General features: G+C 46.3%; 1 protein-coding gene across 6 annotated transcripts in view; it reads left to right on the forward strand.

Moving 5' to 3' along the window:
- rreb1a (ras responsive element binding protein 1a) overlaps positions 1-26224 on the forward strand; it is a 220994-nt gene that overhangs the window by 65972 nt on the left and 128798 nt on the right. The window contains exon 1 of one of the 6 annotated variants that reach the window (XM_043719509.1): positions 7651-7774. The exons of the other annotated variants lie outside the window; for them this stretch is intronic. The gene's annotated coding sequence lies outside the window, so the exon portion shown is untranslated. Of the gene's footprint in view, positions 1-7650; positions 7775-26224 lie in introns of those variants that run through there. 6 annotated transcript variants of the gene reach the window in all.

Here is a 26224-nt window from a genome sequence, read left to right on the forward strand (position 1 = left end):
ACTTGCCCCCCTGAGAACATTCTGAACCCTCCGGCCCGGGGGTAGATGCGTACATCCCTTGACGTTGGCTTTGTTCAGTCTGGGTGGTTATAGAGCCTCTTTGCTGTGCCTCCTCGTTGCTGTGAGATGTGAAGTGAGTGGCGTCTCTGAAAGTCACAACAAACACAAAAATAGCTCGCACAGGCCGGAGTCAGATGTTCGAGCGATCGGCTGCACAGGTGGTTTTGTCATAACTTCACCCCACTGCGACCCCATCCCCCCCGCCCCCCCAACCTGAAGCCTACAAACGGAGGAGAACAATTGTGTTACATACGGGATGTGGATGAGATGGGACTGCTGCAGATCAGCGCTTTGTGAAATGCAGATAAGACCAAACAAACAAGTTAGGCCAGGTTGGGAGGGCCTGTGCTGTTCCTGAGGGTATTTTGTCTTACTGCAGCCTCACTGCTTTCTTCCCGGGCGCCTACGCGGGTCTGTCCTTCCTCAGAGGATGTTCAGTTTCTCCCCACAAACAACAAGCCCAATCCATAGCCTTTCTCTTTTTGGCAAAGAGAGCCCCACTGCACCCCCGCACCCCCCCATCTCAGAAATCAGAGACAGTGAGGATGAGGGTTTTGACCCATTTTTGAACACGTGTCTCACTGTCTGTGTTAAACAACACCCAAAGCAGCTCAGCAACATTCCTCTCTCAACATGCCTCTCCTCTGAGCAGCTTTGAACTGCAAGGAATAGGGTTTTTTTTAAAAAAAAATTGCCCAACAAAAATAGTTCCCAGAGCTGACTGATGCTCATTACAGCTGTTCTCTTTGATTTCTCACTAGCTCGGAGGAGTTTTTTTTCCCTGACTTCTCTCTCTTGTGGTACATAAACTGAGAGTTGACCGTCTTGTTCTTAGCAAAGACCCAAGAGAAGCCTGGCTTAATTTCTTCTTTTATTGCTTCTGGTTCCCATTGCAGTAGGTCACCTCAACAGCACAGGGTTGGCATATTGCTAAAAGGAGGCAAGAATTTGAGGTCTCACATCTTGCACTTTCCACAACAAGGAGGCAAGATACAGAGCTCTTTACTTTTTATGTGTTAAAAAAAGAGTGACTCCATTTTGTTTTTGAACACGAGAGGAGGCAGCTGATTGGCTAGGCCTCCATTGACCTGGATGCACAGCTAGAACAGTTAACTGTCAGTCTTCATTGTCAGGCCAGGCAGTTCAAAGCCACATCTGTCAATGAACACAGAGCTGCTCTGTGTTGGGAGGCAGAAAGGAAGTTTGTCTGTGCCTACTGCACTTCCTTTCAAAAGCAAAAGTGGTCCTGGAGGCAGCACAGCTCTGCTGCTTCCCCATGGCAACACCCCTCCAGACCAATCAGAATCTATGTGGCTGGCTTGGTCTGAGGGCTTTAAGGTGCTGTGGGATCATTCCATTTCAGATCGAAGGCCGGGGAGTCAGGAAAAAGAGGGGAGTTTAAAAGTAGTAAGCGTTTGACTTGTGAAAGGTATCAAAGCGAGGCCAGGGCGCAAGTTTTCACTGAGGCCTTTTACAAGTACCTTCAAATATTCAGTGAAGGGGAGCGGGGGAACATTGGCGCGTGGCCGTGACAGTACGATTGTGAATGTGCGACGTTTTCTCTTAAAATAAATAAAGTAGCCAAGGGCCTAACCCCCACGGGGATGTTACAAGGATTGGTACTGCCACCTCTGTACTAGGTTGGCAGTGACCTGCAGTTCAGACCCTCCCTCAACAACAATTGCATTTGTGTAGCGCCTACGACATAGCACAGAGCACTTCAAGCTGAGTTCTTCACTGGCACGTCATGGAGCAACATTTGATACCAAACCTCAGGAGGAGATAGGCGAGCGACAGGAAGTGGCTTTTGAGGAGCATCTTGAAGGAGGAAATTGAGGTGTAAGGAGGAATTTCCAGATCTTTGGGCCTGGGTTGCTGAAGGCACGGCTCCCCTGAGATGGAGCAGTTGAGATTGGGTTCCACACACAGGTTCTCAAATGGCTAGTGGATTGTTTAAGGTGATGGACAGAGATCTTCTCCCGCAGGAGGTGGGATCGTATTAAACTGACAGAGTCAGTTGGGCTCATTCCAAATGCTGGTGAGAATCGCGCATAAAATTCCCAATCCGTATCCAGTGGTGTAAAGACACCACCCTCAGGAAAGCAAGAAAAGGTCCTTTGAAATCCAACAAACCAGGAAAAGTTGAAAATTGAGGTTGATATATGTAATACTCAAAACACTATCCAGTAAAATGTTTTGGATACCAGAAGGAAGACTGGCATTTATATAGTACCTCTGAGAGCTTGAGGGTATCCCAAGATGCTTGCAGCCACTGAAGTATTTTTACAGAGTGGTCACTCTCTGTAATGGGGAAGGCAACAGCCAGTACGTACAGGGCAATGGCCTTCCAAACCAGATATTTTTTGTGTGATGATGTTTGTTTGAGTGACAAACATTGGCCAGAACTGAAGGACAGGCTTCCTTGTATTTCTGGAGACACACATGGGTGAGTCCGATAAGATTTCTTTCTCTGAAGGGCTTCAGTGAACCAGATGGGTTGCTGCAATAATCACTGGCAGCTGTCCTAGACACCATTTATTGAGATAAGCTTTATATCTCTTATTGATTAATTCGATTCAAAGTTCACTGTTTGCCATGGTCAGATTTGAACTCCCTTCACAAGAGCTGTGGCATGGGATTCTGGGTTACACTGTTACCTGGTGCCAGTCTCCTGCCTTTCTCCCATATCTCTGCGCACACCCATGGTCTCAGAGGAATCAGCCCATCACCTCGTGAATGTTCCAATTGAACCTGCCTCACCATGCACTGCTACCTCACAGCACCAGGAACCCGGGTTCGATTCCAGCCTTGAGCGACTGTCTGTGTGGAGTTTGCACGTTCTCCCTGTGTCTGCATTGGTTGCCTCCGGGTGCTCTGGTTTCCTTCCACAGTCCAAAGATGCGCAGGTTATGTGAATTGGCCATGCTAAATTGCCCGTAGTGTTCAGGGATGTGTAGGTTTGTGTGCATTAATTGGGGTAAATATAGAGTAATGGGGATTGGGTTTGGGTGGGATAATCTTCAGGGGCTAGGTGTTGACTTGTTTGGCCAAAGGGCCTGTTTCCACACTGATACTATTCTGTATTTCCAGGCAGTGCATTCCAAACACTGACTACTCGTGTGTGAAAAAGATTTGTTCTCGAATCACTTCTGCTTTATTTCCACGTCACTTTTTCAACCTGTGCCCTCTCACTCTTATCTCATTTACGAGCGGGTAAAGCCTCTCCCTGTCCACTCTTTTCAGCCCGTTCATGGTTTTGAAACCCTCAATCAAATCGCCTGTCAGCCTCCTCCTCCTCCAATGAGAGCAGCCCCAACCTTTTCAATCTGCCCTCATCGCTGAAGTTTCTCATTCCTGGAAAAAGGCACATTACTGCGGATGCTGGAAATCTGAGCCAAAGCAGATCCGGAAGTACCCGTGAACAGAAAACAGAGTTAATGTTTTGAGTTCGGTGACCCTTCTTCCTGACTTCTTTGTTTCTCGTTCCTGGGTTGTGGTGTTTTTCTATAATTTGTACTTTACCGAATGTAGAAATGTTTACAAAGGCCAGGCAACGCAAGGCTGTTTGGCTGAGCCCATCCAGTTGGTCAGTGAGTCTGTTTGCTTTCCAATTGGTGCATCAGGTGGCAATGCATCAAGAATGTGGCGCTGATGGACTAATAGTGGCTGAAGTGTGGGGACAGTGCTTGTAGCCTCCAGGAATACGTTTGATCACACTTGGCAATCCTTCAGGAATAGGGAAGACCGGGGACACAGTTTAAGGATACGGGCTGGCCCATTTAGGACAGTGATAAGGAGAAAAGTTGGGATAGGGAAATATTTCTTCACCGAGACAGTGGGGACCCTGTGGAATACACTGTCAAAGAAAGCACTTGAGGCCAAAACATTGAATGTTTTCAAGGTGGTCATGGATATAGTTCTTGGGGATAAAGGCATCAAGGATTACAGGAGGAGAAAGTGAGTTGGATGATCAGCCATCATTGAATGGTGGAGCAGGCTCGAAGGGCTGAAGGGCCTCCCCCCTGCTCCTATATTTCTATGAAACACATTTTGAAGAGAACGAAAATGTTCAAGAGAAAAGGGGGAAAGAAAGCAGTGCAAATGATTATAAGAAAACAAATAAAGTTTACTCTTGTGATCACCCAGTAGTGAGTGCAGAGCCAGTGTTTCCTTCGACAAATTGACCTGAGGACCAAATCGCCCCAGCCCCTCCTCTCACCCCTCAAAAGAAGTTGATGGCTTTGCTCCAGCAATCTTTTAAGTGCTCTGTAGTTGATTTTCTTTCCCACTTTAATTGTATTTAAAGTGCTCTTAAAACGCCAGCCCTTCATTCTTTTTTGTCATCACGCTGGCTGCTTTAGGACATTGAGGTTTGCAAATGGGGGAAGTGCATCAGAGCCTTCCTTTCGCCTTCTCCTTTTTGGTTAAAGCTGCTCTCTGTGTGTTACGTGAGCTTCAGGCTAGTGACAGCGAATAATTGCTGAGGCACTCAGTTTGGGAGAAAATATTTCTTTCCTCACGTTCTCATTGAAGTCAATTCCACACTCCTGGTGCAACTTTATTTTAAATGGTAAATATTAATACCTGACCCCTTTTGTCACGGACGGTTATTTTAATGGATGGATGGCAGGTGGAATGGTTGAAGAATTATACATAGTCATTGATATAAATACTTCAGTGTTTTACTGTCCACTGAGTAAGATTTGAAAACTGTATTGGAGAGTTTATTGTTAACTCTTTGCACTAAATCTGAAATTCTTTGATTCAGGGAATACTTTTTAACACTCCCGTCCCCTGTACGTTTTTAACCCGCCCGTCCCCTGTATGTTTTTGTATGCGAGGGACTCCTGTTGTGCTACTAAAGGAGGAAGCGTGCCCACAGGGAGAAGCAATGGTGGTTGGATAGGTTCAGCCTTAGCACAAAGAGGAAGAACATTGCATTATAAAAATGGAGGGGAATTCTCAGTGATGTTTGACTGTGTTCCTCAAATCTGCAGTGGCTTCAGCCACCGTTTCACAGACCCAGCTTTAAAAGAGTGAGGTATCGAATCAGGAGGAGATGTCATTAGGAGAAAAGAGGCCAATCAGCCCCTTCTTTTCTATGGTGTTTCTCATTTCAAAGGCTTGTATTGACACATTCACGCAGTTCTCTTTGAAGCCTGTTTAAGATGGTGTCAATCTTATTAGTAACATCCAGTGGCTTGTAGCCGGAGCCCAGTTAGATATTTGCTTTCTTTGCCACATTGAACCTGGCAAGAGACAAAGCCAGAAATTGCTGGAAAAGCTCAGCAGGTCTGGCAGCATCTGTGGGGAGAAATCAAGAGTTAACATTTTGGGTCGAGTGACCCTTCCTCAGAAACCTGATAAGAGTGTTGACTTTAGCTACATATAATTTCTTGAGAGCCTGCTGTTTGTTGGCCTTGATGTCAACAATGAAAACCAAAGTATTCTTGTCCTGAGTTTTCTTCACAGCGGACACAGTACTCAGAGGGAAATTAATGATAGCACAACAGTCCAATTGTTCCTACTGGGAGCTCTGTCTCTGGGATACTCGGGTTTCCGGCTTGGCCTGAGTGTCCTGAGGTAGGTGTCATCCTAATTTTCTTCTGCCTGTGAACTCCCTTCAAAATGGCCACCTTGGCTTTCGAGGCCTTATCTCCTGCGTTGGGTTTTATTGGTGCGCAGCTGTCCAATTCATTCCGCTGCCCTGCCCATTTCTTTTAACCCTGTCATCTGTTTTTACTTAATCACTGTGCTTCTTCGCAAACTGACTGAAGTGGTATGTTGATCTAACCAATTCAGAGAGATAGCTTTGAATTAACGCGTTGTACGTGATCCGGTGGCCTGCTTTGTTTAAAACAAAACCTTACTGATAGATCTGGCCAGAAGGCTTCACAAATCATGGGTAACTTTGAATACCATGGTTAAGTGGCAGTGATGTGTTATATTTGACTCGAGTTGCTGTGGCAATATCTACTTTTTACAGATATGTTGTAGCTTGGATAGTGATGGTGGAGGTTCAAGGTTCCTTCCTGTGTGGATGGCTGAGGAATCTCTTCCACCCTCACCACTTGCTGTAGGTGTAGGTGGAAAGATCTGAGGGTGGTACACAACTTGTTTTGCCACGATCTGACCCTGGTCACTAAGCCATGGAGTAGGGTTTTGAATGCAGTACTTCTGGCTCAGAGCCGGGGACATTACCCTCTGTATCACAAGAACTTGCCCTATGTTTGATTAAGGGAAGCCTAGGTGCACACAACCATTCCTACAATGGTTCACTTGTCATGTTGGAACAGGGTCAGTCAGAATAGGAGTTCCCTGACTGGGGCTGTTAACTGATTCAATCAGGGAGCTACGGGCATGATGGGGCTCACCTCCTGGCATGAGGTGTGAACCCACAGCAGTTTACGAAGTGAATCGGCCACCATGTGAGCCAGGGCTCCCTAAAGGTCAGGGGTCGGGACCCCAGGTAAGGTGTGTGTGTGTGTGTGTGTGTGTGGGGCGGGGGAGCGGTGTTTGGTGGGAGTGGGGATGGCACGTGCTGCAAATTTTGACTCCCGAGTTCTGCTGCCAAGTTCTGACTGAGGCACAACAATAACTATGCCCCCCTCACCGTGGGAGCTGCAGCAGTGATCAGGAATAATGGACAAGTTGGACCAAAGGGTCTGTTTTCGTGCTGTACATCTCTGTGACTCTCTGTAACGTGTGGATGCTCAACAAACTGTGTGAATACAGGTCCCTTCAAACCCAGACAATGGGGTAATTGAAAGTTGACTGTTGGTTTTGGCCTAGTCCCTTTAGACAGAGACAGAAACACACACACACACCACACACACACACACACACACACACACACACCACACACACACACTCAAACCCACACAGACACAGACACACACAACACACCCCACACACGACACACACAACACACGACACACAGCCCATTGTTGTACTCCTGTTCCTGTCACTGGTTCTAGAGTAATCTGCAGGGCACATGTGACTGCTGTTCTAGAACTGTGAGTTAGACTGTAAGACCAGGGAAACCTGAGGTGTGGGAGTAGAATGTGTAATGGATAATAAAATTGTCAAAATGGAGGAGCAAACATGCAGACTGTTATCCTTCAAAGCTCCACCTCCCACCGAGTGAACCATCACAGTTTCTTCAGAGCTGGCTTGATCAGTGCTAATTATCAGAGTCTGTCTGACAGTTAACTGGTACATCTTTGTCACATCCCTAAGCTGATAAGCCCCGTGTCAATCTGCCTTTTCAAGCCTCTTTACCATGAAGCACCTTAATAAGACCGCCCTCTGACGCACTGGCTGTTTCCTTCTGAACTTAAGACCATCTCCTAACGAGATGTTCCAAAACTCTCCGATGCAATTGAATCACAATGGTAGGAGTTCTTATGTTCTTTTTTTGAAAAGGGGTGACTCCCTCGAAGAACACAAGCTGTTAACTCGTCTGTAATGGACAGGTTCCATGGCTCAGCCTATACTGTAAATCCCTCTGCCCCCAGCAAAACATTCACAAGCAGCACTTGCTGAATATGTTTGCAGCTGACGTTAGGAATCAATTTACAAACTAGATGAGAAATCTTCCTTCACCGAGTGACCCTGACCATAATCGTAGTGCAGGCAGTCCATAGGCTGTTGAATTGGTTCCATTCTGGAGCCCATTGGCAAGCTGGAACAGATGCAGGACAATGGAACGCTTGTAAGTACCGGAAATCTTAATTTGTCAGGTCTTTAAACTCAGCCCTCCCCCCACCCCCCAAATGGGACCGTGTTTGTAAATTAGTCCTGGAGAAGGCAAGTTGGTGGTGTAGTGGTGATGAACTGGCAATGCAAAGCGGTCCAATGGAATCCTCTGCAGACACTATTTCAGACTCAGCTGCAGTAGCAGGTAGAATTAATAAAGAGATCTTTGTTCTCAGGATGCAGGTATCGCTGACCAGGCCAGAGAGCATTTGGGAGACATTGCTTTAGATCTGGAGTCACATGTAGGCCAGACTGGATAAAGTGTGGAAGTCTCCTCACTGCAGAATCTAGTTCAGCCAAAGGATCATTGCAAAGATGTACAGGTCTGCATTGAAGGAGTTAGATGGCGAGGGATAGGAGGAGGTTAGATTGGACTGTAAGGACCAACTTGTATGTCTGCTGCAGATATGTTGCAATTGCAGCATGTTCTTCCCTCTCTGATTTAAGGGTGCAGATTTGCCATCTCATTCTTGCTGCTTTGTGATGTCTCGAGAACGTGGGTGTTTTAACTGTCCGCATGGATTTGCATCAGTCAAGAGTGTGGTGCTGGAAATGCATAGCATCCGAGGAGCAGGAAAATCAACGTTTCGGGCAAAAGCCCTTCGTCAGGAATGATGAAGCCCTTCCTGATGAAGGGCTTTTGCCCGAAACGTTGATTCTCCTGCTCCTTGGTTGCTGCCTGACCTGTTGTGCTTTTCCAGCACCACACTCTCAACTCTGATCTCTCGCATCGGCAGTCCTCATTTTCACCCTATGTATTTGCATAGTCTTTGATCGAACTATATACATTGTGTGCCACCCCTCCTTCCTATCCATCAGATCCCTTGACGATAGAGTGAATTTAGCTCTCCTCATCATTAACAGTGCTTAATGGGTGGGCATGTGCCTACCCATCCAATCATCCCTGGCACAGAGTGCCTCCAGAAGGCAATCCCAGTCAGCGGAAGGTGGAGACCTTGGACTTTCTGTCTGGGCCATGGATGCCCTCTTTACACCTCTTGTGCCACATCATAAATTTAGAAGGGAAGTTACCTGGCCTGGTCTCTGTCCGGCATCTGGTTCTTGAGTGTCTGGTGGGTCGAGATTTCACTTTTCCCCCTCCTCAGGCCAAGGTAGTAGGTGCCACTGGAGCCCCATCTAGATGTCTGGTTCATATCACAGAATGAATAGAATCATAGAATTCCCTGAAGTGTAGAAGCAGGCCATTCAGCCCATCGAACCCACACTGACCTTCCGAAGAGCATCCCATCCAGGCCCAACCCCTGTACAGTCCCAATAACCCTGTAGCTAATCCACGCTTTCCTGGACTCTATGGGTAACTTCCCATAGACAATCCACCTGACCTGCACATCTTTTGGATTGTGGGAGGAAACCGGAACACCCGGAGGAAACCCATGTAGACACGGGAAGAACGTGCAAACTGCACACAGACAGTCACCCAAGGGTGAAATTGAACCCAGGTCCCTGGTGCTGTGAGGCATCAGTGCTAACCACTGAGCCACTGTGGTTAGAGATTGGACAAGTATTGCCCAGGTTAGAAAATGGATTTGCCCCCTGCTCCATATCATCGACATTCTCCCCTCCTGCCTTGCTCTGTCCATGGAGGGAAAACCACAGTGTTATCTTCCAGTGCTCCTCCACTGAAGGAAGGGGCAGAAATGGTGGACAGTCTTGATCTTGCTTTAATTAAGGCCCAAGTCAGTGCTCATTTTACAGAAGGTGATTGTAACCCCAATATTGGTTTGATTTGCACTCTTTGGGTTTGCACTTATTGTGAGTGTGTGCATAGGATTGACCAGGCACGGACTGGGGAGCAAGCAAGTCGAGGAAATCAAAGGATGTTGAGGAGTAGGCAAGAAATTGGGAGTTCAGGCTATGGTGCAGGTCAGCGGATGAGAAGGACAGGCAGAGCGGCCTACTGCTCCTCATGTTGAGAGAGTCGGGGTTCTGTTAACGATCCTGTTCAATCAAAGAGGGACGTATGGAGAGAAGGTCACACACCAGGGGTTGGGTACCTTGGCAGCTGAAGGCGTGTAGTAGCGTGGAGCAGTAGAAAACTGGCAAGCCAAGGTGAGAATTGGCGGAACGCAGAGATCCCAACAACAGCAGGAGGAGCTTACAGAGATGCAGAGGGGTTTAAAAACATCAGTGAGGGGGATAAAACCTGAGGAAGGAAATCATCTTGGTACACACCAACATCAAAGAAATGTTCTAAGTTTGATAACCCTCCTATGAATCAGTTCACACTGTTTCACTATGTTAATACACCTACATAAATACACTTTATTGCATTATAGGTGGCTTCTGAGGTGTTTAACTGGTTAGACTATTTGTATCATTAATCTCTTGTGCAGCTACAGATCTCTGACTGACAAACTGAACTGTTTGGGCTGTTTGCCTGAGAAAGTATGTTGGCACCCAAACTAAAAAAGTTCTTGCCTTTAAAATTTTTCTTCTGCCCCCCACCCCCAGCTCCTGATTGCCTTTTGCCAAATGGAGTGAGTTAGAGTAACAAGACACACCCTCCACTGTTGGATCTGCCCTTCCCTCAATCGCCAAGATGTTCTCCATTTGGGATGGGGTCCAGAAAATCCTTATGGAGCTTTATTACATAACAGCCATGAGTGAAACCTCAGCAGCACCGATTTGTATTACTCACTGTTGGGATGTGGGCTTCGTTGGCTGGGTCACCATTTATTGCCCATCCCCATTGGCACCTGCTAACTGTCTTCTTGAAGCATGTGGTGTTGTAGGGACACCCACAGTGCAGGTGGGGAGGGAGTTCCAGGATTTTGACCCTGAAGGAACGATGATATATTTCCAAGCCAGGATAGAAACATAGAAGATAGGAACAGCAGGAGAAGGCCATTCGGCCCTTCGAGCCTGCTCCACCATTCATCACGATCATGGCTGATCGTCCAACTCAAAAGCCTAATTTTGCTTTATCTCCATAACCTTTGATCCCATTCACCCCAAATGCTATAATTAACCACCTCTAGAATGCATTCAATGTTTTGGCATCAACCATTGTACTTCCTGTGGTAATGAATTCCACAGACTCACCACTCTTTGGGTGAAGGAATGTCTCCTCATCTCTGTCCTCTGTGGTCCTCCCTGAATCCTCAGCCTGTGACCCCTGGGTCTGGACACACCCATCATCAGGAACATCATCCCTGCATAAGTCTAGTTTGGAGGGGATGGTGTTCCCACGTATTCTACTGCCCTTGTCTTTCTAGATGGTCGAAGGTGTTGTCAAAGAAGCCTTGGTGAATCAGTGCGGGTGGTGAGATCTGAGCCTTCCCACTGCACTTACATCATGCCAGAGTCAAATTGGGTACTGCAGATAGCAATGATGGGATTGGTTAAAATCTGAAGACTAAAACCCCCTTTTTTATTGACTAGTGAAAATGTTCATATTGTAGATTGGCACCAAATTCCTTAAATAAACTGACAAACAATGCTGACCACTGCATCAACATCCTAAACCAGATGGCCCTCAACTTCCCCTAAAGCTCAGTGAAGCAACTGATGAGGCAGAGGAACTGCAGATTTCCTGCCCATCAGAAATCCACACGCAAAAAAAAATCTGTAACCTGACTCCCTTATTTTGAAGTGCTGTTCTTCGGTTTTTGAGGTGATAGTGTTCTGGCCAGCCCCTTGTGCGGTTGGTTCATGGGGCCTTGCAGTGTCATTGTTGGGGAGGGGGAGCACATACAAGAGTTAGGACTTAATACCATTACTGCTCAGGTACCTGCTGTCAGCTCTGACAGGAATGTCAGTGAACGTGAAGCCTTTTATGCCTGTTACTTGCAAAGTGCTCTTCTGGAGAAGGGATTGCTGTATCTGTAGCAGCCTGAGCAGCTTGTGTTGCCCCAGGTACAGTATGTAGACAGATCTGTGAGCCTAATCCTGCTTTCTCCCCATAACCTTTGATCCCATTCCCCCAAGTGCTATATCTAGCCGCCATCTTCCAATCTGTGGCACTATTTTAATGTCCCTTCCCTTTCCTCAAACTCCCCCTACTCCATTTCCCTAATAAAGACCAGAAATGGTTCTGTGATTCACAAATGTCCGTGAGCATTTGCTGAATAAATATCTGCACTAAATTTTAAAGTAGTTGTTCTGCCTGAAATTGTGGCCTGAAATGTGAAATGAAACCAATCAGGTGTCGCGTGCGTGGAAGGAGTTTTGAGCGTGTGTGTGTGTGTGCCCGCTCTTGTTTTTTTTTCTCTTTTAAGCGCAGGGTTTTGGAAGAGGATTTGTGTGTTTTCGAAACCTTCAGTGGCTTATTTTTGGATGGCTGTGCAGGATTTCCTTGACAAATGAGCTGCAGGAGTGCGAGATGCTGGATCGTATCCTGTTGAGTTCAGGGGTCACTCTGCCAAAACTTTCTGACTTTGTCGGCAGACCACCTGTACCATATTGGCGAAGTCAGGAGGAGACAAATATTGCCCCTTTCTCCCCTTTTTCCATTGCGTTCTGTTTTAATTCCCATGACTGTTGCTGCAAAGGGATCCTTAATGGAAGACGGTGGCCACTTTAATTAATAGCTTTATTTGTGACGTTGGTCTGCTGCATTAAGCACTAAATCCTGGACTATGCCGTCGCAAGGAACAGGGAGCTGTCTCCTTTGAACTGGTTGTGCAAGTCCGTAGCTCGAATTCTGTGGAAAGTCCTGAGCACTGAGGCTGTCTGGTGTGTGGGAGAGGACTGGTTAATTCGCCATCAGCAACCCCCCCCCCCCCCATGATGGTGGTCACCCTTTTTCTCAACCTGTTCAAGGACCCCAGAGAAGAGGCAGCATTCCCATCCCTTTCCTCTCTCTGTGTGCTGAGCCCTGTTGACCCCACAGTGGCACCCCGAAAATTGTGGGATGCAGGAGGGAGATTGATAGCCCAGTGAGTCCACCATCTAAAGAGCCAGAAGAGAACTTTAAGTTGCCTAACTCTGGAATTCCCAACTCCCAGCTCTCAACATCTGTGGGGATTGAAGTCCAGGAATTAAACACACAACGCTGGAGAAACTCAGCAGGTCTGATAGCATCTGTGGATGGAGAAGCAGGTCACGTTCTTTTTAATATAAATATCTATATACATACATAGTTACTAAAGTAGTTGATTCTTTAAAGGAGCATATGAAGAAAGTGTGGTGCTGCAAAAGCATATCAGAATTTCTGATGAAGAGCTTATGCCCAAAACATTGATTCTCCTGACCTTCTGCGCTTTTCCAGCACCACACTCTCGACTCTGATCTCCAGCACCTGCAATGCTCACGTTCTCCTTGCATATGAAGAAACAAACAAACAAAAATTGGAGTTTGACTCTATCCAGCAAACAAATACAAGGCATTTGTTACTAATACAAGACTATATTTATATAGCAGGAGTGTCTGATAACTGAACGGACTCCCCTGAAGAAGAGTTACATCTGAAACGTTGACTTCTCCACCTCCTGATGCTGCCTGGCTTGCTGTGTTCTTCCAGCCTCCTGCCTATCTACACTATTAAACGTTTGGCAGAAAGAGCTCAGACAGTGGTCTTTCAGAAGTCACGTGACAGCAGGTTATAATCCAAAGGTTTATTTGAAAATCACACAGAGCGCAGATGTGCTTCTGTGAGCACCTGACGAAGGAGCAGCGCTCCGAAAGCTCGTGTGATTTCAAATTAACTTGTTGGACAATAACCTGTTGTCATGTGACTTCTGACTTTGTCCACCCCAGTCCAACACCGGCACCTCCACATTGTAGTCTTGCCCCACTGAGCTTGACGGTAGCTGCCCCAAGCTTTGGTGTGTGTCTCAGCGAGTAGTCCTGGACCTTGGGATGTGCCAGTCTGCAATACTCCGCCAAGGTCAACTCCTCGCAGTTAACATTTTGAGTCCAATATGACTCTTCCTCATAAGAAATGTTTGGAGAGAAATGAGCCAGGAGCAGGCAGGTGGGACTAGTTTAGTTTGGGATTATGTCAACATGGACTGGTTGGACCGAAGGGTCTGTTTCCGTGCTGTATGACACTATGATTCTATAAAGAAGTCTTGGTGCACTTGTACAGGGTTTAGATTAGATTAGATTAGATTAGATTACTTACAGTGTGGAAACAGGCCCTTCGGCCCAACAAGTCCACACCGACCCGCCGAAGCGCAACCCACCCATACCCCTACATTTACCCCTTATTACCTAACACTAAGGGCAATTTAGCATGGCCAATTCACCTAACCTGCACATCTTTGGACTGTGGGAGGAAACCGGAGCACCCGGAGGAAACCCACGCAGACACGGGGAGAACGTGCAAACTCCACACAGTCAGTCGCCTGAGTCGGGAATTGAACCCGGGTCTCTGGCGCTGTGAGGCAGCAGTGCTAACCACTGTGCCACCGTGCCGCCCACGGTTTAGAGTTGCTGTGTGAAACATCCACATTTAAGAAAGGATATACTGGAGATAGTACAACAAAGATCAGTCCCTAGGACAGGGTTGAGTAAATTGGCTCAATATTCTGTGGTGTTTCAAAGAGTGAGAGGCGATTTCAGTGAAATGTACAAGACTCTGTAATTTAAATTCCCTGATCTGCAGAAACAGCATCAAGGTAAGGGGTTGATGATTTAGCACTGAGCTGAGAATTATTTCACTCAAAACGGTTGTGAATCTGAGAAGAGCAAGATTTAAAAGGGACCTTTTCACGCAGAGGATGGTTTGCATGAGGAATTCACTGTCAAAGGGGAATGGTGGGCACATGTAGTGTTACAATATTCAAAAGACATTTGGACAGGTACGTGAATAAGAAAGGTTTAGAGGAGTATGGGCCAAACACGGGTAAGTGAGACGAGTTTACTTTGAGATGATGGTCAATATGGACCAGTTAGATTAAAGGGTCTGTTTCCGTGCTGTATGACTTCATCTATTTAAGATTGGAATAGGCAGAGTTTTGTTATGACGTTAGGACACAGTGGCATGTAATGGCTGTCAGGAAATGTTTATGTTCCTCATGATACTCTGACTTGTTGTAGTGGGGAATTTGTTAGCAGAGATGTCATTCATCCCACATTGCTACACTTGTCATTTTATAATTTTAGATTAGATTAGATTCCCTACAGTGTGGAAACAGGCCCTTGGCCCAACCAGTCCACACCGACCCTCCGAAGAGCAATCCACCCAGACCCATTTCCCCTCTGACTAATGCACCTAGCACTATGGGCAATTTAGCATGGCCAATTTACCCTGACCTGCACATCTTTGGATTGTGGGAGGAAACCACCCGGAGGAAACCCACACAGACATGGGGAGAATGTGCAAACTCCACACAGACAGTCGCCCCAAGGCTGGAGTCGAACCTGGGGCCCTGGTGCTGTGAGGCAGCAGTGCTAACCACTGAGCCACCGTGCCACCCCTGTTGGAACTTGGGCATCTGGAGATAGCTAGCTATAAGCATAGCATTACCCTTTTAACTTCTAGTTTTATTTATTGGTGGGTTTCACTGGCTGGGCCCAGTATTTATTGCTGGTCCCTGATTGCCCTGGAGAAGGTGGTGGTGAGCTGCCTTCTTGAACCGCTATAGTCCACCTGGGTTTGGAAGGTGCTGTCTAAGGAGGCTTTGGTGAGTTTCTGCAAGGCATCTTGTAGATGGTACACACTGCTGCGACTTAGCGTTGGTGGTGGACAGAGTGCCAGTCAAGTGAGCTGCTTTGACCTGGAAGTTGTCGAGCTTCTTGTGTATTCCTGGAGCAGCACCCATTCTGGGCAAGTGGGAAGTATTCCATTACACTCCTGCCTTGTGCCTTGTATATGATGGAACAGGCCTTGGGGAGTCAGGAGGTGAGTTACTTGCTGTAGTACTCCCTAGCTCTGTTCTGATATTGTATTGTGGAAATAGGCCATTCAGCCCTACAAGTCCACACCGACCTTCGGAAGAGTAACCCACCCAGACCCATTCCCCTACAACTCTACATTACCCCAAACTAATGCACCCAACCTACATATATGGTGATTCCAGTTGAATTTCTGGTTAATGATGACCCCAAGATGTTGATAATGGGGGATTATGTGATGGTGGCACCATTGAACGTTTGATGATCTTGTCTAATAAAGGCCTTAACCTTACACAGTAGCTTTGATCAGTGGTTTACCTCCGCTGTTGCTGTTGGCTGTAGTCAGAACGTGATAATTAGGTCTCAGAGCCACCAAATTACAGGTAGGAATGTCGACCTGGGGTTATCCTCCTGTTCACTATCCACTGAATCGAGCATTGTGTTTCAGAGGCCTGAGGAGGAATTGATCTGTTTAACAGTGCCAGCCCCTCCAATTGTATCGGCTCACGCATGATAAAGAGGGACAGGCAGGGAGCTGAGTAAATGCATTTTGGATTAATGATGCTGGAAGAGCACAGCAGTTCAGGCAGCACAATTCTACAACAGTTGAAGTCTTCAAAGGTGTAGGGACAGGAATTGGTGTGGGATGTTCTGGAGAATCTTAGTGGCCAAAAAGTGATGCATTCTTTTCTGAAACTGGGGGGCGTGAGGGGAAACTTTAATGGGAGCAATCCGTCCTCTATAATCCAAATGCTATAGTAACTGGCTTTTGGGTGAAGTTTACAGGAAATCCTTCAGCACCCCTCAAAAGTTTGGATTTTAACTTTCCAGTTAACTGTTTTCCATTTTTTCATTGTCCATGGTCAGCAGTGTCGAATCCTGTCTCTTTTGCACAAGTTTTATCTTTTTTTCTAAAACATATAATTTCTGTGTAAGCTTCCCTTTTTTTTAAATCAACAACAGCGTACATTTGTACAGCACTATTTAGTGCAATGAAACATTCCCAAGCACTTCATGGGTATGAAAGGGGACTCCAGTTGATATAAGTCAAAGACTGTAATGCTGGAAAAGCACAGCAGGTTAGTCAGCATCTGAGGAGCAAGAGAGTTGATGTTTCGGGCATAAGCCCTTCATCAGGAATGCCCGAAACGTCGACTCTCCTCCTCGAATGCTGCCTGACCTGCTGTGTTTTTCCAGCACCACGCTCTCGACATTGATCTCCAGCATCTGCAGTGCTCACTTTCTTCCAGTTGATGTAATATTGGGTCAGAGGGGCATAGGAGGAGGTTTTAAGAGAGTGTCTTAGATTTAGGAAGAAGGTGAGACTGGAAGATGGAAAGTTCTAGGGTCTTGGCAGCTGAAGTCACAACCGGCAGTGGTAGAGGGATTATAGGCAGGACAGCTTAAGGGGTCAGTGCACATGTTTGTTTGTTTGCCTGTTTCCAGTTTTAATCAGGTTTAAGCCTTGTTCCCACTTCCCAAACCAACTGCCCTCCTATTAATTGTCTCACGTGTACTGATTTTGTGTTTCTGTCTCCCACTCTCTCAACCATTTTTCCATATCCTGTTCAATTCCAATTGCTACTCCACTTCTATTGCTGTTAATGCATTGCCTTTGCTCTATTGCTATTGCTCTGTTGCTGTTGCTGTTACTCCAGCTCCTTTGCTTCTAGGTTCCCCTTGACTGTCCGTGCGGTATTTCCCTATTATCACACAGTGTTTCAGCTATTCTTGTTGGAGTTTACTCCCAGTGACTAGCCCTGGATGTTTTAAATGCTGAAATGCTTCAGACTGTATTTCTGTGTCACACCCGTCCTTTAATGAAATATTATGAGTAAACCATCTCTTACACTGAAACTCGTGTCATCACTTCGAGTGAGCCATCTCTCCAGAGCCGAGACCTGGAAAGTGTTGAACCTTTTGTCAGGCAGACTGGGTTTCTGTTAGGATGGCTGCAACTGTGTCCTATCATAGAATCCCTACAGTGCAGTTGGAGGCCATCTGGCCCATCGAGTCTGTGCTGACCCTCTGAAGAGCATTCACCCAGTGCCGCCCCATTCCTGTAACCCCACCTCCCGAGTAATATCTTTTAAAAGCGTTTTCGCTCTGGCACCTTGTAAGATCTACTCTGACTATGTCGTGTGGTGTGTTGTTGTGAACAGTCCCTACACAGATGTGTTTGCGACAGATTTGTTGATCTTCCCCACTGACCTGATCATAGTTTGAATCGCTGCATAATGCTGGTGGGCATTTCAGGGGACTGACAAAGGACAGGCACTGAGGAGGTTGTCAAGGTAACCCCTAGCTCCTCACCTAGCAGAATTCCCATTTATCCAAGTGCACTTCTGGAAAATCCTGGCTTTGGCAATGGGGCCTTACCTCAGTGCCTGAGGTTAGGTCGGAGTAAGGCGTAGGAACAGTAGTAGGTCACCCAACCCCTCTGACCTGTTCGGGGAGATCATTGCCAATCCCATCGAGGCTTTGAATTTGCTTTTGTGCTGCCCCTCTCTAACTGTTGATGCCCTGTCCATGTGAACATAGGAAATCAGAGGCAGACTGTAATCATTCAGGCAGACCAACTGGAAAGGAGCATTGTTCATTATTGAACGATAAAGTAGAGCCACTACATGTGGTGTACATCCCAGACCAGGACAGACAGTTCTGTAGACCCATCCTTGGGCCCTCAAAGCTGCTTGACCTGCTGTGCTTTTCCAGCCTTACGTCTGTTGACTCTGACCTCCAGCATCTGCAGTCCTTACTGTCTTCTGCAAGGGCTCAGGTGATGAGTTCCAGCCTTTGCCTGTCACCATGGGAACTCATATGCAATGAACTCCAGAAGGAGATTAATTAGTGATTAATTAGTAGGGGGTTATCTTGCTGTCCATTAAGTACTTGAGCCGGCTCCACCATTCAATAAGATCTGATCCAATCTGTTTGTGTAATAAAATTCCACTTCCCCACTTACCTTGATTACTATTGATTCTAACAGAAGTCTACCTCCCTCCGTCTTAAAAATATTAAGTTAAAAAATGACACAACACCAGATTATAGTCCAACAGATCTATTTGGAAGCACTAGCTTTTGGAGCGCTGTTCCTTCATCAGGTAGTTGATGAAGGAGCAGTGTTCCGAAAGCTAGTGCTTCCAAATACATGGACTATAACCTGATGTTGTGTGATTTTTAACTTTGTCCAACTCTAGTCCAACACCGGCATCTCCACATTATTAAAAAATTAAGCAGTCCTGTCTGCGCACTGCCTTTTGAGGCAGAGAGTTACATAGGCACAAACCCCCCCCCCAGGACAGGACCTTGGTGTGGGCTGACATCCCTTCCACATTAAATCTCTCTTGCCCTCCCCCAGATCAGAAAGTAAATAGATTTTGGGGGGAGGGGGAAGAGGGAGAAAAGATGTGGAAGAACTAAAGGAAACCTTGGTGGAAGGCAGGAGAGATTAAATAACTAAAGATTTCATGGTACAAAATGCAAAGGGAATGGTAAAAGACAAAAGATAAGGCCAGGTGAGGTGTGAATGCTGGATGGCAGCTCTCCGACTACAGCATGAAGAGCTAAGAAAAAAACCATCTTGATTCTTGTGCTGTGAATGGTGTTGGTCAGTCCACATTTATTATCAATTCGGAGTGGCACGGAGGGTAGTGCTCGATTTCCTTCAACCTGGGAATTCTGAGGTGAGTAACTCCCCTCCTGACTCCCCAAAGCCAGTCCACCATCTACAAGTCAGGAGTGTGAAGGAATACTCTCCACCTGCCTGGATGGGTACAGCTCCCACAGCAATCTGCAAACTCCACGCAGCCCAAGACACAGCAGCATGTTTGATAGGCACCCCATCCACCACCTTCAATATCCACTCCCTGATGCGCGGTGTCATCTACAAGATACACAGCAGCAAACCTGCAAAGACTGGCATGACAGCACCTTTTAAATTTGTAGTCTCTACCACTCAGGGGCACCATATGGGGACACCCTCACCTTCTCTCCCCAACCTGACCACCAAACCACAAACTATCCTAACGTCCATATCCATTTTGCTGTTTGGAGGGGGTTTGTTAGATTTGATACCTGAAATGTGTGGATTCTCTTATGAGGCAGAGTTGGACAGACTGGGCTGGTGTCCATTGGAGTTTACAAGAGTGAGGGATGATTTGACTGAACTGTGCAGAATCCTGAACGGTCTTGACAAGGTGGATGTGGAAAGGACATTTCCTCTTGTGGGTCAGTCTGAAACTAAGGGGCAGAGTTTTAAAATTATAGGCTACCCCTTTCATGATCGAGATGAGAATTTCTCTCTGAGGGTTGCGTGCCTTTGGAACACTGTCTGTCTCAGGAGATGGTTGGGGTGGAAGGTGGGGGGAGGTGGTTTTATTTTTGAAGACTAAGCTAACTGGGCGCTTGTTAGACTGGGGATTGTCAGGAATAGGTAGGAGCGTGGAATTTAAAATGAAAACAGACTAATGGTGTTCTTCCTGAACTGAATTGAATTAACTTTATTGTCACATGTACTGACATGAGCACTGTGAAAAGTTTACCAGTCACCACTTAAGGCACTGTCTTAGGTACAAAAGTACTTGGGTGCAAATTCTTAAGTACAAATTCTCAGGAAAAAAATTAGAAGAATAAAGAAATAAAAAGTCCAGCCTTCCATGATAATATAAAGGGGGGGAAAGTGAGAATTTGAGATGTCATTGGCCACAAGCGACAATCTTTCTTTGTATCTGCGATATGATTTCTGGTCACTGCAGGCCTCATTAATGTGCGCTCTGCTGGGAGGTCTTCATCAGCCCAGTGTTGAGGACAGTCACATCCCGCTGTGGCCCTGGATCAAAGCTGGGATGGAGCCAAGTGGCTGAGCTGGACCCCAAGCTGAGGGTCATTGGTGATTGGGCAGTGTTGGATGGTGGTGTGGTTAACGTCTTTGCTGGATGAACGGTAATAAGCCAGTAGCTCCCTCATTGCCTGTTAGCTTTATCCTGCTTTTTATAGACAGGACATACATGGCCAATTTTCAACATTGTTGGGTAGGTGCCAGGCTCCTAGTTGTACTGGAATAGATTGACCAGGGGAGTGACTCATTTTTAACTTGAGCTTTCCAACGGACTGATTGCCAGTGCCCGCAGTCCCTGCTGTGTTGAGAGAGCACGTGTGTTTCTTCACATCACATTGAGTGACCCTGAATTAGTCAGGGCCGGAATCTGCCATGTTGGGAGCACAAGAAATAGGAGTGGCAGGAGACCATTCGGCCTATCAAAGCATGCTGCAACATTCTGCACAATCGTGGCTGATCTTGGATACATTCCCACCCACAACCTCGCTTCTCTGAGACATCAACAATCTCTCTGTCCCAGTTTTAAATGTGTTTAACGATGAATTATCCACAACCCTCCACAGTGCTGAATTCCAACAATTTGCAATCCTCTGAGAGACGTAATTTCGCTTCACCTCTCTCCTCGATGTTTGGCCCCTCAATCTTGAGCCCACATGGCGCACACAGCTAATGGGGAAGTCACCTCTCAGCCAGGCTCCTTCAGACTCTCGTATGTTTCAACCAGACCCCCTCCCATCCTTCGAAGCGCAAGAGGAAATCGACCCAAATTTCTTCAACCTTGTAGGATGACTGTCTCCTTCCAGGGCAGCAATTCTGTGGAGTGCTTTCAGTTCGTTTTAATCAACTTGTTCAGGTGTGTCTGGAATTGGTGGAGCTTGAACCCAAGCCTCCTGGCCCAGAGGTAGGGACAATACTATTGTATCAAAGAAGCCCCTTTTGATTTCAAGTTAACCTATTGTAACACATGTCTGGAACGTGGGATTTGAACCCAGGACTCCTGGCTCCAAGGTAAGAGCGCTACCACTGCACCGCATCCAATGAAGTTATACCCAAATGTGAGTGAGGACGCATATTTGGTCTGTGGAATCATGCTACTGTTGTTGGTTTTGAGGACTGCCTCTCCCGATCTGTTGTTGTTGACGATATGTTGCCATAGTATGGATTTGTGTCCCACTCAGTCCCACTGCTGCTACTGAGAGATGGGGATTTGTAAACGCTGCGCTCTCTTTGGACTTCCTGCTGAGGGAAGTGAGGACCAGCTAAAACTGAGAACAACTGCACCAGGAATGAAAGAAGGGAGAGACGAGGTGGAGGGACCAATTGACTACATAGAGTCTAAGGGAACAAGTGTAAATAATACTACTTAATCGCCAACTCAGCTGGAGGTGAGGCATCACGAGCAACGTTTCTGGCTTTCCAGTGCGGTCGGGGTTATTTGAAATAGAAACTCGACGAGGAAGTGAGTTGACACTAAGCTCCTTGTCTTTCTCTGTCATCACCCCAGCAGTGTTTCACCAGCAACTGAAACCCGAGGTGCTGAGCTCCAGCACTCGCCCTGAAGCTGCATTTCAGGTTTTTCTGCCCGGACAAAAGGCTTTGTTTCTCTCAGAGGTGAACTAAAGCAACAACCCAGCTTTTATTTTCTCCCCTCGGCAACTCTTGGCTCGGAGACCTGCTGCGTCGCCGCCGCCGATTGGCAGCTTGGGAATGCTGGGTAACGAGTTATTACGGCAAACAGACAGCACCTCTCACCTCCTTCAATAAAAATTACCCAGCACAAAGTACACTGAGCTCTGTGTTGCAACACTGCCGTCCACATCAGTGTTTCTTTTCAGTTCTGTTGCAGGTAAATGAAGAATAAAGTCTCCCTAGCAATGCGTTGCTGTGTCAGAAGACCACTCTGTGTGCCAATCACCACGCATTGTCTCAGAGTGCTTATCATTTGCATACCTACCTCTCTATTCACAAACTGTCTTCCCAAAGGACTTTTGCAATCATCAAAAGGAGGAATTTTCATGCTAATTGTCAAAACATTAGGACCAGCAGTCATCATTTAAACATGGTTCCTGTAGTTGAGGGAGTGATTGGTTTATTCACTCATGGAACGCCATGTTACTAGCTGACAAGCAGGTGGCTGGGAGAACACAGCAAGTCAGGCAACATCAGGAGATGGAGACGTCAACCTTTCAGGTGTAACCCTTCCTCAGGACTTCAGGTTACTGGCTGAGACGGTATTTGTTACTCGTCCCCTCAGTGCTCCGGACAAGGTGGGGATGAGCTCTCTTTTTGAATTGCATTATTTCTGGACAAGAGCACCCACTATGCTCTTAGGATGGAATTCCAGGATTTTGACCCAGCAACACTGAAGGAATGGCAATGTATATCCAAGACAGGATGACGAGGCTCCGATAGGAGCTTGCAGACGGTGGTGTTCCCATGCATAACGGGAGTGGTCTGGGAAATGGGTTTGGGATGCGGTCGGGGTATTTGAAATAGAAACTTGACAAGGAAGGGAGTTGACGCTAAGCTCCTTGTCTTTCTCTGTCGTTTCGCCAGCAATTAAAATTCGAGGTGCTGAGCTTTAGCACTTGCTCCAAGACAGGAGGTGCTGACTAAAGGAGCCTTGTGAATTTCTGCTGTGCGACTTGTAGATGGTATACACTGCTGCTACTGAGCATCGGTGGTGGAGGGAGTGGATATTTATGGATGTGGTGCCAACCAAGTGGGCTGCTTTATCGTGAGCTTCTTGAGTGTTGTTGGAGCTGCATCCATCCAGGCAAATGGGGAGTATTCCATGACACTCCTTCCTTGTGTCTTGTAGATGATGGGCAGAATTTGGTGAGTCAGAAACAGCATTCCCATTGATCATTTTATCTTCCATCCGGACCTCCAAAGTTATTTTCTGGAACCTCTCCTGTTGGATGATCCACCACCATTCATGTCTGGATCTGGTCAGAACTCAGAGTTTCGATCTGATTGGTTGGTTGTGACAAGTTTGAGGCTGCCCCAGCTGTCAGGGGATGTTTGGTCTAAGGGGGTGTCTGATTGTTTTACACAGCCTTTGGAAAGAGAGGACCCAGTATTAGAGTAAGAGTGGACAATGCTGTTGGTCGGAGGCCTAACCACTACATGTCAGCATGGCCAGAGCTGGGATAATAAGCTGCTTTTAAGGTGGAACATCTTGTATAACCTTGGAGCAATATTGGAACTAACATTGTTATCCAGGACAGAATATGCACTGGTTATGCCTCCAGCAACACAGTTTGTACTTTTGGATCATTTGTATGACCATGAACATGGGAAAGTTTAATTTCTTATGACTTGCATATTACCTGAGTCACATCATTTGTAGCATTACAGCATAGATCTCAGAATGGCACTGTACCTTTAAGACAGCTGGATGATGTCACAGCAGGATGCTCTAGAAGATGCTCTCTCTACAGTCCGTCAGTGATCTATATAATGTAACATTATCATAAATAAGCATAGAACTCCCACATAAGTTTGAGATGCATCTGTTTATCTAATTGTTAATAAACTTCAAGACATCAGGCTCAATAGAAACTCCGTCTTTGTGCTGTATGTTACATATAGGGAAGTACTTGGACAATATCACACTGTTTCATGCTTAAACACATGATCAACATTTGAAACATGCTCAGTTGCTAGTCTTCTGAGATGAGGAGGACATGGGTGGCCACCTTACGTGGCTATTCTTGAGTCTCCCTCTCAACGCCACATTCCCAGGTTTGGAAAGCAAAATACAAACAAGCAACAAGAGTTCACCCACAGCCCTTCCAGTCTGTTCCACTGTTCGATAAGATCATGGCTGGTCTGATTTAACCACAACTCTACATTCCTGCATCTCCCTGATTAATCTTTCATCCCCTTGGTAACCAAGACTCAGCACTTCAAAAGAGTGAAAGATTCCGCATCCACTGCTCTTTGAGGATGGAAATTCAAAAGCCTTAACCCTAGGTCACTGAGAGTTAACATTTGGAACGTGGTATGACTCTCCTTTGGAACTGCTGCAGGAATCAGCTCCAAAGGACAGTCCTATGAAAAGTCATCTAGACTCGAAACGTTAGCTTGCTCTCCCTCCATGGATGCTGCCTGACTTGCTGTGACCTCCAGCAGTTTTTGTTTTCCAGACTAGACTTAAAATGTTCACTCTGTTTCTGCCTCTGCGGATGCTGCCAGACGTGCTGAGTATCTCCAGCACTTCGTGTTTCGTTTTTAGATGACAACATTTGCAGTATTTTGCGTCTGTTTGTACAGGTTACTTCAGTAGAATTGCATCCCGCTTCCATACTGGGGCTTTTGTTGCTGCATTTGATTGTTGTGTGTAATGTAGTCTGTTTCTGGGGAAGTTACTGAATTCTGTAAACATTTTGCAATCTGTTTTCACTTTACGAACGAGGTTGTAGTACAACTTCTTTAGTTCCCACACTCTGTCTGCGTTAGACCTATCAGCATCCTTCGAGAATGGCTAGAGATGGGGAAAGGATAAGAATCAACTATCTAATTGATAGCAGAACCTCGACCAGAGACTGTCCGTCTAAACTCACCTGAGAACACTATCTTTAACTTCCTGTGCTTGGCCACTCTCATCTCATTTTCACCCAAGATCATGTTGATTTTTAAGTCATTTGAGGCGCTGTGCTGGCTTATAATTTAAAGAAAATTCTTATAATTTAAAGAAAATTCTTATACTTCCTCTCTCTTGCCCCATTTCTCTCTCACGCCTATCTCTCTTGCCCCTTCTCTCTCTCACGTCCGTCTCTCTCTTTCTCTAGTGCAGATGTGAGTAGCTAGGCCAATGTTCACTGCCCATTCCTAATTGCCCTCCTGAAGGTTGTAGTGAGCTTCAGTTTTGAACCATACAGGCCATGTGTTAGGAAGGGAGATTGTTACTTGCTCACTGTAGATAATGCAGTGGGCTAGGTCTGGACTATCCTGGAGTCTGGAGTACAGAGTTGTCAGCTGGTGAATTTTCTGTTGTGCATCAATAATGGTCTCACAAAGCCTCGGCCTGCTTTGTTCTCTGTCATTTTTCCCGGATCTCTGGCATCCTTGGGGAGGTTGTTTGATCAGACTTCAGTCTAAAGGAGGGTCAATTAGTTCACGTTTCAGAGTTTAGGATGTAGTTAAAGGTTTTGATATCTGGACCTTTTTCAAGCTCCCTCAGGATACTTTACTGAGAGAAAGCCATCCTGCTGTGATAATTTCTCTCAGAAGAGAGAGGGAGATCTTTCGTTTTGCTAAAGTCAGAAGTCACACGAAATGGAAGTGTAACTAGTGTAGTGGATGTTTAATTTATTCATTAAACCCTGGATGTAGGTGCCTGCACGTTCATGGGTGACCTCTGTTTTGGTCACTCTGTTATAGAAAAGATATTATGAAGTTGAAGAGGGTTCAGAAAGATTTACCAGGTTGTTGCTGGGACTTGAGTTATCAAAGTAGGCTGGGACTCTTTTCACTGGAGTGTAGGAGGGTGAGGGGTAACCTTTATAGAGGCTTATAAACTTATGAGGCGCATGGATAAGATGAGTGAGAACAGTCTATTCCCCAGAGTGGTGGAGTCCAAAACTTGGGGGGATATGTTTAAGGTGAGAGGAGAAAGATTTAAAAAGAACCATGAGGGGCAACGTTTTCACACAGAGAGTGGGTTCATAGGTGGAACGAACTGCCAGAGGAAGTGGTGGATGTAGGTACAGTTACAGCATTTAAAAGACATCTGGATGGGTATTTAATAGGAAAGATTTA

The sequence above is a fragment of the Chiloscyllium plagiosum genome, chromosome 29 (genome assembly GCF_004010195.1).
Source record: "Chiloscyllium plagiosum isolate BGI_BamShark_2017 chromosome 29, ASM401019v2, whole genome shotgun sequence".
NCBI lineage: Eukaryota > Metazoa > Chordata > Chondrichthyes > Orectolobiformes > Hemiscylliidae > Chiloscyllium > Chiloscyllium plagiosum.